The 13,082-nt window shown below is 50.2% G+C and overlaps 1 protein-coding gene across 3 annotated transcripts in view; it reads left to right on the forward strand.

Moving 5' to 3' along the window:
• CD101 (CD101 molecule) overlaps positions 1-11,505 on the forward strand; it is a 39,504-nt gene extending 27,999 nt beyond the window's left edge. For all 3 annotated transcript variants that reach the window (XR_014887507.1, XM_085240527.1, XM_010721575.3), the window contains one exon: positions 1-11,505. This exon is cut by the window's left edge. The gene's annotated coding sequence lies outside the window, so the exon portion shown is untranslated.
• The last annotated feature ends 1,577 nt before the right edge of the window (positions 11,506-13,082 follow it).

A 13,082-nucleotide genomic window follows, 5' to 3' on the forward strand; every position in this document is an offset into this window, starting at 1 on the left:
CCTCACCTTGAAAAAATCAGCTCCCTTGACCTGCTGGTCGTGCATCTTTTGTTGTAGCTCAGGATACGGTTGGCTTTGTGGGCTGTAGGGGCACATTCCTGGCTCATGTCCAGCTTCCCATCCATTATTTTCCTCAGGTCTGTTTTGTCAGGGCTGCACACAATCCTTTCATCCCCCAGCTTGTATTGGTAATTGGTAATGGGAGGCATTAGTAAAGTGCAAGACCTTGCACTTGAATTTGTTGAAGCTAATGAGGTTCACCTGGGTCAACTTCTCGAGCCTGTCTAGGTCCCTCTGGCTGCCATTCCACCCCTCTGGTGTGTCAACCACACCCCACAGCTTGTTGTCATCACTGAACTTGCTAAGAGTGCACTCAACCCCACTGTTGATGTCACTGATGAAGGTATTAAAGAGTATCAGCCCTAGCACCAATCTCTGGGGGACACCACTCATCACCAATCTCCATCCAGACATTGAGCCATTGACCACCACTCTCTGGACTCAATCCTGCAGCCAGTTCTTTGTCCATCGAATAGTCCAGCCATCAAATCCATATCTTTCCAAATTGGAGAGAAGAATGTTGCGGGGTACCATGTCAAAGGCCTTACTGAAGTCTAGATAGCTGGCATGAGTGGCTCTTCCCTTGTCCTTTGGATGCAGCGACCTATCAAGGCCCTGGAACATGTTCAGAGAAGGGCAATGAAGCTGTGAGGAGTCTGGAACACAAGTCTTATGAGGAGTGGCTGAGGGATTTGAGATTGTATGATCTGGAGAAGGGGAAGTTTGCGGGAGACCTTATTGCTTTCTACAACTGTCTGAAAGGAGTTTGTGGTGAGGTGGGGGTCAGCCTCTTCACCTGTGAAACTAACAATAGAATGAGAGAGAATGGCCTCAAATTGTGTCGAGGAGGTTCAGGTTGTGTAAAGAAGAGTGGTGAAGGCAGTGGCACAGGCTGCCCAGGGGGGTGGTGGAGTCACTGTTCCTGGAAGTGTTCAAGAACTATGCAGATGTGGCACTGAGGGACACAGTGGGCATAGTGGGGATAAGCTGGTGGCTGGATTGGGCAATCTTAGAGGTTTTTTTTCCCAACCTTTATGATTCTATGCTATGCTCTTCTGGAAATACTTTGCACGCCTGCCCCTTGCCAGCCTGGCATACCATGTCTTATGGCTTGCTTCCCTTGCATGTGAGCAGCTACTCTCTGCTGGGTACTGCCTTAGGGCATCTGGTACTTCTCTTTCTGTGCTGGGAGAGTATTCAAGTGTTTCCTCTGTATGCTGTCATACACAGCTATGAAATATGCTCTTGCACAACTAGCCTGAGTGCTTCCAGAGACTGCTAATTGAGAGAGAAAAACAGGCTCTATATAAAGGCAACCAGCCTCAGTGAGCAGCTAGCATTGCTCAGAGCTGGAAGGCTCACAAACCTCCCTCCATAATAGGAAAGAAGAACTGTGGGCAAGGGGAAGAGATAGTGGGAGAGAAGTAGGAGCCAAGAGGCACTGCTGCAGCGTCTTTGCAAGTGAATCTGCAAGCAGCCCACGCAGCCCTAGAGTGCAGAGCATGAGCATTCCCAGCTCCTGGCTCCCTGCTCGTGGGGCAGCAGGAAACCTCCTGGGGTGTCTGGGCCTATTTGCCTGGGAGGGGGCTGAGGAAGGAGATCCGCTCTCTGGAGTTGCTTTTCAACGAGTTCTCCTATCAGCAACGGTTCTTGGGCTCATTACAGGATAAAAGGGGACCTGGAGCACGTTGGTGTGCATTGACCCAAAAATACAGATGAAAGAAAGAGTGTTTGCTATCAGCCAGCAATCCAACAGATACATCTTTGCAGACACCAATCTCCTGTGGATGGATGCGAGCAACCCCATTTCTCTGGCTATTAACTCTCTTGGGAGTACCCAAGCTAACACTGAGGCACGGTTTTTCTTTTTCCTGGAGGTGCCGCACATCTGTGTTGTCTGCTGAGGTCAATTACAGCTGTAGGAGAGCAGAGGCTGATGAAAGATGAGTGCCTTGCTGTTGCCTTTTCCCCTGAGGCAGCGATTCCCTCATTTCTGTGTTACAGCCAGGCATGTGCTCAGGAGCTGCGTGAAGGGTTCCTACCAGCCCCCACCTCTCCCTGGGGCGAGGTGCTACCTGGGGTGCACCATCCCCCTCCCTTAGCCCCAGCATTGCCTTATCCAACCGGGCTACCTCTGCACTGTGCCCCCAGGGAGCTGTGACAACCCCTGCGCCGTGCTGAGCCCTGCCAGGGCAGGGGAAGGCTGTCCTGCAGTGATGCTCGCCCATGGGGACCGGCATTGAGACGCGGTGCTTTGGGACCTATTACCACACCCCACCAAACAGCCTTTGGTTGGTGATCGTTTTCACTCGCCGCAGCTTTGTGTTTGGAGAATTAATTGCTTTAATAAGGAGCTTAATTGGAAGAGCAAAAGTAGGATAAACAGCAGAAACACTGGATGCAGAGAGGTAGATACCTCCTGATCAGCCGGGGGAGGAGGGGAAACAAAGCAAACACATCTTGATTTTTCAGGACAACTGCACTCGCTTGCGAATGCACGTCAGGTTTGACAAATGGTTTTAGCACAAATAACGGAGGGTGGCTTTTTTGTTTCTTTGTTAGTTTTTTTAAAATATTTTTTTCCTCCGGTTTACATGTTTTATTCCTTCTAGTTTCTAAACAAAACCTTTCCCTCTTTCATTTTGAAATCAGATTTAGAAAAAAGCGTCGAGCGAATCTTAAAGATGCTGCCCTCGGGGTTCCTTCTCCGCCCGCTGCCGCTCTCCGGGCCCGGAAGCGCTGCGCCGAGCGCGGCCACCGGGAGAGGGCGGTGAGGCACCGGCGTGGCCGGGCGCTCCGATCCCGGCCGGCCGCTCCGGGTCCCGGCCGGCCCCGCTGCCTCCCGCCGGGCCGGGCGCCCATCAGCCCCCCCGGTTCGGTCAGTGCGCTCCTCAGTGTGGCCCCGTACGGCTCTCCGCTCCCTGGGATGGATGGCAGCGTTTGTGGAGATGTATATACTATTGAAGGTGAAGCCGGGGTCAGTACGTGTCTTGGAGGAGAATTTCCGTCGAAGCATGAAATGCGCTTCGTGTTGATTTATGGAATCTTTGTCTTTTCTCTGAGAGAGAGGTTGGGTTTTAAAGTGAGCATGCAGAAACAGGGTGTGAGGCTTTGCATCTGGGAAAGATAATGGCTGGGGTTCCAGCACTGCTTTGTCCTGTGTCCCCCGAGGAACTGTGGTGGTTCCCAGGCTGTGCTCTCCCCTTTGGTAAGAGGTGATAGTGATTCCACCACAGCGCTGGGTGCTGGAAACAAAGGGTGAAGCAGGCAGACTTATCGCAGTGCTGTTGTAAGTGCCAGGGAAAGGACATCAAGGTGGGAAAATTGAACTAGACTTGTCCTTAGAACCATAGAATCACAGAATGTCTTGCTTTGGAGGGGACCTTAAAGCCTACCCAGCCCCAACCCCCTGCCGTGGGCAGGGCTGCTCCCCATCAGCTCAGGCTGCCCAGCGCCCATCCAACCTGGCCTTGGGTGCCTCCAGAGATGGGGCACCACAGCTTCTCTGGGCAGCTGTGTCAGTGCCTCCAAGCGAAGTATTGTCTAACCTAAACCTCCCCTCTTTTAGTCTGTAACTGGTTTGTAGATGCATTTTGACCCATGTCAATGGGCACATGCCCATGGTGATGTGACAGCTCCTCTCTTTGAGGGGAAGCACCTATATGTGTGTTTCCCTGCTGAAAACTCACTGCTCCTGTTTCCGGCCTATGCTTTGCACTTACGAGGTTCAAGTTGCCTAGGGGATTGAATGGGGGAAATGTGAGCAAGAGCAGAACCATGAGGAAGGAGTCAAACACCAAGGCAGCTGTATTTCTTGCAGGGAAAATGGATGGAGACTGTGGAAAGCAATCACTGTTAGGAGCAAGAGAGTTATGGCTTCCAATCAGCAAACAAGGGAAGAGCACATTTCAGAGCAGAAGCTTGTGTTCGCTTCCTGTTAGCCGTAATAACAACTATATCCCGGAGTAATCTTGGAGTTCATTTAGAGCAAGATACAATTATTGCGCTGTGTGCAACAAGCACCCTGCATTTGCTGTGCACTGCTGAGCCTGCAGCCAGCTCCCTCCCGGCGGTGCTCTCCTGCAGACGCCTGCTAACTGCTCTGCTCTTGCACGCCATTGCTCACTGCATGCTAACACACATCTGTATCCCCCCCCCAAAATCTTTGCTGCTAAATGTCAGGAAAATTCTGTCTGTTAGCAGCCTGGCAGTTCCCACTGTGGAACCAGGATACTCCAGGCTCGGGGAGAAGGATACTAAGAGAGGGAGCTGCTCCCTGCTCCCTGGTTTGCAACTGGGACCACTGGACTCTTGCATGCACGTTCCAAGGAACCATGCACATGCCAAGGAGACATGGAAAGCATGCAGCTATGGAAATGCTCCCATCTTCTCCCACAGTCCCAGTGTTGGGTTCTGTGAAGCGCAGCAGAAGGCATTGAGAGCAATAAGGCTGACACACCCCTAGCTTAAATTTGGACAAGCTTTTTAATACCCTCCAGAAGAGATTACTGGAATGACCTACTTGTTTACATGTGGTGAAGCCATTAAATGAGCAGAGGGCTTTGCTCATTAGAGGAAGAGGGATACAGGGTGGTGCCAGCCCCACTGGCACCAGTGCTGCAAGCAGTGCCTCCAAGGAGCTGGGCTTCTGCCCATGGGTGGAAATTCCCCACCCTGTTCATAGTACTCATCATGATAGAATCATAGAATCATTGAATTGAAAGAAACCCTTAATGGCCATCCAGTCTAACTCCCTTGCAATGAATAGGGATGCCTACAGCTCGATCAGGCTGCTCAGAGCCCTGTTCAGCTTGACCATCATAGGCAGGATGCTTTGTGCTGCGGGGCAGGGGTGGCTAACCCAGGCTTCCAAAGGCACTGGTGGTTTGCAAAGAGCTGGAGCTCCTCAGCAAAGCTAGTGCTATCCTGCACAATGGGCTTAAAATATACAGGGTGCTCCAGTTGCAGGATACTGGAATTTGGGATGCCTGAATGCCTGCCTGTTTCATGGGTCCTTGGGATAGAGCAGCATACAGTCTGGTGCAAAGGGTTCCTTTGTATCTTGAGAGAAGAGTTTGTCCCATTGTTGGAATGGTAACTACTGAAGGAGTCAGAATGCGTCTTGTAACTTCACTAAGAGTATAACTTAGGTTTTCTATGTGGTGATTGATATCTCTCATTTCACAGCATTCCAGGCTGGAAGGTCCTGGTAAAGAGGTTCCTTCAACTTGTCGTAGGAAAGGTACTCCTACCCTCTGATCATCTTTATTGCCCTCCTCTCAACTCACTCCAATAGCTCTATCTCTTTCTTATGCTGGGGATCCCAGACCTGGACACAGAACTCCAGATGGGGCCTCACAAGGGTAGAGCAGGGGAGACAATCACCTCCCTCTCCCTTCTGGCCACCCCTCTTTTGTTGCAGCCCAGGGTACAGTCTGGGCTGCAAGCACACACAGCTGGTTCGTGTCAGCTTTTTGGCTATCAGGACTCTTCAGTCCTTCTCAGCAGGGCTGCTCTCAATGAGTTCTTCTCCCAGTCTGTACATTATCTGAGATTGCCCTAGCCCAGGTGTAACACGTTTCTCTTGGCCTTGTTGAACATCATTATGTTCATATGGGCCCAATTTTCAAGCCTGTCAAGGTCTCTCTGGTTGACATCCCTTCCTTCTATGGCGTCAACTGCACAACTCAGCTTGGTGTCGTCAGCAAACTTGTTGAGAGTGCACTTGATCCCACTGTCTATGTCACTGATAAAGGAGCTGAAGAGCACCTGTCCCAAGAGGAACACCACTTGTCACCAGCCTCCACGTGGACGTGCAGCCATTGACCACTGTACTGTCCTCATTTGGGGCAGCCTCACCAGAAATTCCTCTGTGCCTGGTGTCCACCAAAGGAAGGACTCCAGGCTGTCCCATCACTGTCACCACTGGCAGCAGGCAGTGCAGGTCACAGCACAGCGCTGCAGCCACAAGTCCTTGGGCCAGAAACAAGGAGAAGAAGTGTGTTGTTATAAATCGACAGCCCTGCCTTAATAGCTGCAGGCTATAGGTGTGTAGATTAAATTTCAGCCCTATATTTCACCGGAGTCAGATGGTGGCATGTCAAGGCACTGTAGGCGTGCAGCCCTTGGACAGCGTGCGGCAGGTCGAATGGGCTAACAGAGCAATGAAATAAAGTGCAATAAAATGTAGGCTGAAGAACAGAAGAATTTCCTCACGGTGAGATCTAGGCTGTAAAACAGCATCTTGGGGAACGGATGGAAGCTTCTCCGTGATTGGGTTATTTAAAAAAAAAATGATTTGACGAATGTTAGATGGTGTATATTAGCCTAGTGGTGTGAAAATAGTGGCAATTTTGTCAGAAAAATGATGACAGAGGAAGCATGCTGCTCCATTTTCAGCAACTTCACCCTGAGCGCTGTTTCATTTGCTCTGAAGGGTGAGGAGTGGAAGGGGAGCAGGGCTGTCTCTGGGACCCTGGCAAAAGGGAGAAGGGTGTAAAATGAGGAGCTGGTAATAAATATTCAGCTTGTTTAGAACTGCAAATGCCAGGGAAGGGAGAGCAGTAAACCAAAGGGGTTGCAATCAGCTCCTGGCTAGCAGTCAGGAACTCAGAGCTGAGCTGGGTCAGAAGGAATGGAGGGGTAAGCCAGACCAGATGCAGGGCTGAGAAGGCAAAAACTCGAGAGGAAGCTGCTTAAGAGAGGCTCTTCTTAATGAGAGACAAGTACACTAGAAAATATTGCCTGCTAACAGTATTCATAAGCTGCTCCCAAGATGTTTTGATTAAACTGCTGTTGTCTTTCTAGTGTACTAATGGTTTTTAATCTCTCTTGATGCCTTGGGGCAAAGGGGTCTACTGATTCACAGCAGCTTGGTGAGCTGAAACTGGTCCCCAGTGAATGCATCTCTCTTGCCACAGTCAGGGCTTTTAATTTTTAAAAATGTGAGTTTTTAGCGCAGGGAGATCCCTTCGCACACGAATAGGGGGTAAGCACTGTGCCACTGCGTGCTGAATGCTGAGGGAGCTCCTCTGGGACAGACACCCACTTCTTCCCCATCTGGAGGGAACTCTGCCATGCAGTGCTGTCGTGTGACTGTTCTACTGCTGGATGGAGTGAAGACTTGGGCTCCTGTTGCTTTTCCACTGGGTTGCTGGACCCTGGGGCTGAATGGTGCTGAGAATGCAACCCCTTAAAGCCATGCTCTGGGGCAACACTACATCTGAAGCACGCCAATGCATGAACCAGTAGGTGCTGTCTTCCCAGCCACGGGTGCCCAGCACACAACATAGGCTCTCCTCCGATGTCCTGGTGGGTCTGGGCACCAGGGAGCATCCCTGATAAGAGCAGACAGTTCCTTAGTCCTCTGGGTATAGTGGCTGCTTGTTGCTCGCGGAGAATGAAAACATATTAAAGTCAGAAACCGCTGCACCAGTCATTTTCCAATTCCCCGCTCAGAAAACTGGCTTCCCTGGAAAATAGGTCACTTACATAAAAAGCACCTTATTATCACACCAGAGCAGTGAAGGAAAGAGATGGCTCAAGAGACACTTTCATTTCGAGCCCCCGTTCCTGGGTACTTAGATATTTCTGGAAAATTGACCCTTTGGGCTGCAATTTCTCATGCTCATTTCCAGCCCATAAGGTGAATTTCAGGACCTCGTTTTCTCCACCGAGTTAGATGAGGCTAGGAAAGAAAATGTGTTGTTTCTTAACCCTTGGAGGATGGGGACCACGGGGACTGAGGTGAGCCATATCCCTGGGTGAAGGCTCCCATAGACAAGCAACTTTGTGTTCCCCACCTCTTCCAGTCCTCCTCAGAATGTGCTTTATTCCTCTAACTCATATTTGCTTATCTCTCCCCTGCATGGGAAATAGTGAAGGGAAATGGAGAGGAAGGATCAGGAGGGCTTATGATGAGCCGGGGGCACTTGAGATGTGGAAGGGGGTAATGGGACCATTGGAACATGTCACAGTTCCAATGTTGTGAGGACAGAAGAAGGTATCCATATTTTTTGTAAAGGAAACGGAACTAAGAGGAGGGTGGATGGAGTGAAAGAAGAGACTCATTGAGTTGAGCCTTTTCGAGAGGAAAAGGGAAGATCTGTGATGAATAATGCTGATTTGATTCAGCAAGAACAGTGACATTAGCAAAATGCTCAGTTCTCTTCTGAAAGAAAGCAGTTCTGGTTCTGGAGGACAGGACCACCTCCTTGGTCCTGGGCTGGGTGCTGTGTTCTTTAACTGTCTTCCCTTGTCCTTGGAGGCATCCCCCATCCTTGGAAGCATCCAAGGCCAGGCTGGATGGGGTCCTCAGCAGCAGCAGATGGAACTAATTGGGCTTTAAGGTCCCTTCCAACACAAACCGTTCTGTGATTCTATTATTTCAGCCCTGGCCAGCAGGTGGAAAAGGGAGCCCAGAGAAGAAGAGGATGAAGAGAGGAAAAGAGAAGAAGTGTCACGGCAGAGACTGGGAAGGAGAGGATGAAATAAGATGGGCAGATGGGATGGGAGGACTGAGGAAAACTGTATGGCAAGGAGCCTGTGGAGAGGCTGGGGAGGACAGATGGAGTAGGGACAACCAAAGAGGCTGAGTTTGTGTCAGAGCAGGTCTCCTCCTGCACTCTTACCAGTGTGGCTGCCCCATCCTAAGGAGGAGCACACTGCTCAGCACAGCTCTTACACCTTGGGATATCTCTGCCACTGTGGGAGGTGGGCAGAAGGGTCTGGCACCTCAGCCTGGAGGAGAGGCTTCCAAAAAATATCAGCAATTAGCTTCGCAGCAGCGGCAGCCAGCAAGCAGTAGTAATTTACATAGCAGGAGCTGGGAGACAGATAGCTTTTTAAACCAGATCTGTCATTCCCAGCTCTCTCCCCGTCTCTGACGCTTTGATGTTCCTCTTTGAAGAACTCTCCTCGCTCGCTATTCCTCGCTCCCTTGGTGCCGCTCCAGCTCTCCAAATGCCTTTCTCTGTCTTTCTGCCTGTGCATCACTGCTGTCGTGCTGGTATGCCCGCGTCTCAGCAGGAAGGGATCAGAGCATGCGGCAGCTGACACCCTGACATCAGCACTGGAGGGGCTGCTGTGAGGGAAAGAGGCCGCTGGCAGCACTGGGACATCTACTGCTCCATCACAGAGAGTGGTGTGAAACAACATGGCCACAGCGCCAGGCTGCTATCCGACACTGGGCTGGCACCTGAGGGGGAGCTGGGATCTTGACGTTTCTTGAAAAATCCCTTCACAATCTGGTGTGAAGGCGTTTAAGGGATAAAAGCTGAAAGAGGTCATAGTAGCTCTTTGGTTTCACCAAGCACTTCTATTGGTAAAGGGGTAAGGTGCCTCAGCTCAAATCTTCTCATAGAGGCAAGAGATGTGTTGCATGTGAATGGTATAACAGCACGTTGTAGCCCAGTGGTGTGCTGCTTCATCACGTTTCAGGGAGACTTGGAGAGCAAACAGCCATCACACAGACCAATGTCTTGCTGCTGGATATCTCACCTGCAAGATACTTTGGATTGATGCTGTGCTTTTGAATTTAAACTTATTTCAGTTTACCTGCAGAAGTTCTGGTTCTGCTTACTCCTTCCGTCTGAAGTCCGCAGGGCATGTGAGAATGCACTTGAATTTGGGCCAAGAGATGTGAACCAGCTGGCTCCACTGCCAGGACCGAGCAAGAACTGCTGTTCCCGTGCCTAAATGTCTCTGCTTGGCTGAGCCCAAGCCAAGGGAGTCTGGGCACTGGGCTTCCAGGAGAGCTGGAGGACAGTGCTGAACCATCCCAAATACTCACCATAGAGACTTAGCTACTTCTCAAGTCCCACCATGGTCTGGGGAGGTCAGGCAGGAAAACAGCACTACTCATCAGCAGGCTTTGAGCTCTTTGAGATACCTTTTCTTATTCTCATTAGGGGCTGCTGCAAGAAGAGGGCTGGCTGTTGTTGGAATGCATGGCTGTCATCACTGGCACACAAACCTGTCATGCTCAGAGGCTGCTTTAATCAAAAAACGTGTCAGGTTTCAGATTAGGGACCCTCTATCTGTTGCCAGCACTGTAAATTAACTCCAGCCTGGTACCCAGTGGTACCTGCCCTCTAGCTGTACAGGTATCCACATGGCAGAGCAGCCAGGAGCAGGGCAAGTGATCCGTTTTATCTCACACAAGCTGGTAGCCCTGGAGGCTTGATTTTCTCTACTGCAGGTAAGGGGAATGATGAGGATAGAGTCTGGCCTCGAGATTTCACCCAGGAGAACAAAGGCAAGCTGCAACACGGCTAATGCAGCAGCTCGCATTTGTACCGTGGTGCCCCTGGGCCCTACCACATCACCTGGGTGCAGGGTTATGTTAGCAGCAGAGCTTCAGGGGAAGCTGAGAGCCCCCTCCTGTCGTGTGCCCAATGCTGTGTGCGCCCACAGGCACCTGAGTGGAAGTGAGGGATGCAAGATGGCTCTCTGTAACCAGGTTGGTGGCAGAAAAAGATCATCCTTTCTCTTGTGAGAATGAATGAATGAACAGGCTATGAGCACTGCCAAGTGAATCTACAGTCTTTAGGAAAAGGAGCAGTTGGACACTGTCACCTCCCTTTAATCTCCACTTGATTATTTTCTCCTCGGCCATCGCAGGCTGTGTGACCAGCAGTAAGCACACCCTACTCTACTGTTTCTGTTAATGATGTAAAGCTGTATTAAGCCTGAGCTGCCTAGATCATCTTGTTCAAAGCATCCCTCAAATGCCACAAAACAAATTTCTTTGCTACAAGCTGTTAGTCAGTGGGCTCATGCCTGCTTTGTCTTGCCATTTTTTTTCCTGAAAAGCATTTTTGTGAGCTGAACACTGCAGCGGTGTTTGTGTCGCAGGAATACAAAATGCCTGAGACACACACTGACCTTCACTATACTGAGTGTTTTCACAAAGCTCACCAAGCCTTCAGAGGTCATCCTATGCATTCGGGAAGGACAGAGGGCCAGGACCCCACCGGCAGAAATCAATGCACGCTGCCTGCGGAGCACCGTGTTCCTCAGCTGGGAATTCAGTGAATGGTTTTTGATAGAGGGCTGTGCAATCAGAAGCACAGAGAGAAGGCAAGCAAGGAGTATCTCTTCCCTAACTCCTACCCTACAAGAATAAGGGGGATCAGCTGCAGCTAGCCTGGCCAAGGCAAACTCTTCCCAGATGAGGACAGTAAGGGGGAACAAGGCATTAGCCTCCTGGGATCTTGCTCTCCTCCTGAACAGGGTGCTGAGAAATCCAGGCACCCAGTGGACCCAAAAGCAGCAGCCTGAAGTTGAGTCCAAGACAGGCTCTGCGCATTGTCACCCTGTCATGAACTATCCAGAAGTGAAGCTCCTTCTGGGGCAACAGACAGGTGAGAAAGCAGAGGTGTTGTCTCCTCCAGAGCAAGTCTGACCACCATATGGTGCTGACAATTACTGTCACCATAATTAATTCCTTCCTGACAGATGTCCTTATGGCCTACAGGAGCGAGGCTGTCTTCCTAGCAGCTGCAAGGAAGCGGGGTAAGAAATAAGTGGCAAGGGAGTTTCCTTCTGTTCTGCAGGCGAGATGAGCTGCATGAGAAAGAAGCAAAAGAGGCTCTCCAGCCCCTGGCCACGCAGGCTTTGGGAGGGGAAAGGGCTCCTTTTCCCCATGGTGACACCTCCAGATTACACCAGGATTGCTGAACCTGACGCTTCGTGTGCAGCAATTTGCACATTGCAATGAGGAAATTAAGCCAAAGCAGTGCACCTACCTCATGCAAACGTGACCTCTGTGCCCAGCAGCCATTTGACACTCTCCATTAAACAACTCTACCTGCAATTAAAATCATCCAAAGCAAGACTTTGAACTACTGGGCCTTAGGATTACAGCTCCAGAGGGACCAGTAAACGCAAGACACGCATGTTTCTCCCCTTCTGCTTTCTTCTGTGTCTCTCCTCCTCCAAAGAGTTCTGAATGAGTCTGAAGGAAGGAACAAGAGCCTGGAGTTGGGTATAGAATGACAGAATCATAGGTGCTGTAAATATATTCTACATGGTCGTCCTCAGGCAGTAATGGCTTCTCCTCATACTGGGGCTAGCTCTTGTTCTCTCTGCTTTTGCTGGTAGGTGCACCTATCTGGTACAGCTCCAGCACCTTCTGACACACAGGAGATGTCAAGGGATGCTACTGGGCTCGAAGTACATCCAAAGTGATACTGCTCATGTTCCTGTATGTTGCTCACAGCAAACCCTTGCCTTGGCTGAACTACAGTCATACAGGACTTTTTAAGGAATGATAGATGGGACAGATTGCTGATGCTTCTTAAAAATGGCCAGTTTTACATACAGGTCCAGCTTTCTGCCTTTTATGGATAGCATTTCACTTTTATGAATTGAATTAGGGATTTTATTTTGCCTTCCCTTCACGTAATTCCTGTTTATTATACAACCTCTCCTTATTGATGCAGTATCTTTAACAATAAATGATGCATGAGCAATCTGAACAGTTACTGGAAAATGTCCCTGGGTGAGTTCTCGGGAGGACTGCTTGCCTCACTAATGGAGGAAAACTCTAACTACTTCCTAAATCAATTAACCCAAAAGGCTAGGAGACATGTCCCAGCTGCTCCCATACGTGCCCATTCACATACGGGAGGCTCTTATCTATAGGTAAAAGCATGGTACCCACAGACACACTCATTGCTACTGGTGTGGTCCCAGACAGGTAGATGGCAGCTGGGTGACATTTCTCACTCAGCCACTGACACCCATGCCAGGTTGGGACAGAGGTGCTGGACTGCAGAGGAGCACAATTAGCATGCCATGAGGGAATCCAACATGAGTACAGCACAATGCCACTGAGGTGGCAAAATGAAGCCATGACAGTAATGTGCTCATTCAGAAGGGAAGAGGCAAGCAGGGATTTCTGATGAGCTGGACAGTGCGATTTCTTCCAGGAGAGTGTCAACGCTGCCTCTAAGGCTGGAAAACCCAGAGGCGGGAAGAGAGGCAGCAAAGTGTTGGTGGCACTGGAAATTCTCCATTAA

Source organism: Meleagris gallopavo, chromosome 1 (genome assembly GCF_905368555.1).
Source record: "Meleagris gallopavo chromosome 1, MGAL_WU_HG_1.1, whole genome shotgun sequence".
NCBI classification, from domain to species: Eukaryota; Metazoa; Chordata; class Aves; order Galliformes; family Phasianidae; genus Meleagris; species Meleagris gallopavo.